Raw genomic sequence first — 901 nt, 5'->3', positions numbered from 1 at the left:
AATTTCACTCTGCTTAACAGCCTAAGATGATCACTGGGAGATAACTAATTTCTTCTGTGGTAAACTGCAACTATTAGTATTTTGTATGACTCTTCAGCCAGGAAATCCACCTTGAAAGTCTGAACTGTGGGGATCTGTGCTCTGGTGGTTAGAAGGTTGAGATCTGCTGTAGAATGTCTAGCTCTTATTTCTTTTCAGTCTCCCTCACAAGTCTGCTCTTGTGGTACGGTTTCAGACATGAACTTTCAGTATTGCAACACTCCTATGAGAGAGATCTTTAATTGTGTAGAGATGAGGTGCTGAGAGGCAGATGTTAAGCAAGTTACCAGCTTTTCCCAGCAAGTTTTTATGGCTGCTGGTGCATACACATGCACGTTTATGTGGTAGAGCAACACGTTCATGGAACAGGAAGCCTCAGAGCTGCAGGAATGGCACCCGGTAGAACTGGTTGAGTCCAACCCGTTTCCCATAGGCCTTGACCCACAGAAAGTGGAAGGGAAGAACTGTTGCAGTGCTCTGAACTCAGGTCATTGGAACATACGTTCTGTAGGCTTAGACAGGTATACTCTTTGCTGGGTAAAAAACTGGCTGGATGGCCGAGCCCAGAGAGTTGTGGTCAATGGAGTTAAATCTAGTTGGCAGCCCATAACAAGCGGTATCCCCCAGGGCTCACTTCTGGGGCCAGTACTGTTTAATATGTTTATCAATGATCTGGACAAAGGGATTGAGTGCACCTTCAGTAAGTTTGCAGATGACACCAAACTGGGTGGGAATGTTGATCTCCTCGAGGGGAGGAAGGCTCTGCAGAGGGACCTGGACAGGCTGGATCTATGGGCCGAGGCCAACTGTATGAGGTTTAACAAGGCCAAGTGCCAGGTCCTGCACTTGGGTCACAACAACC

Source organism: Egretta garzetta, unplaced genomic scaffold (assembly GCF_000687185.1).
Source record: "Egretta garzetta isolate BGI_Z169 unplaced genomic scaffold, ASM68718v1 scaffold1936, whole genome shotgun sequence".
Taxonomy (NCBI): Eukaryota; Metazoa; Chordata; class Aves; order Pelecaniformes; family Ardeidae; genus Egretta; species Egretta garzetta.
This window is presented reverse-complemented; position numbering follows the sequence as displayed.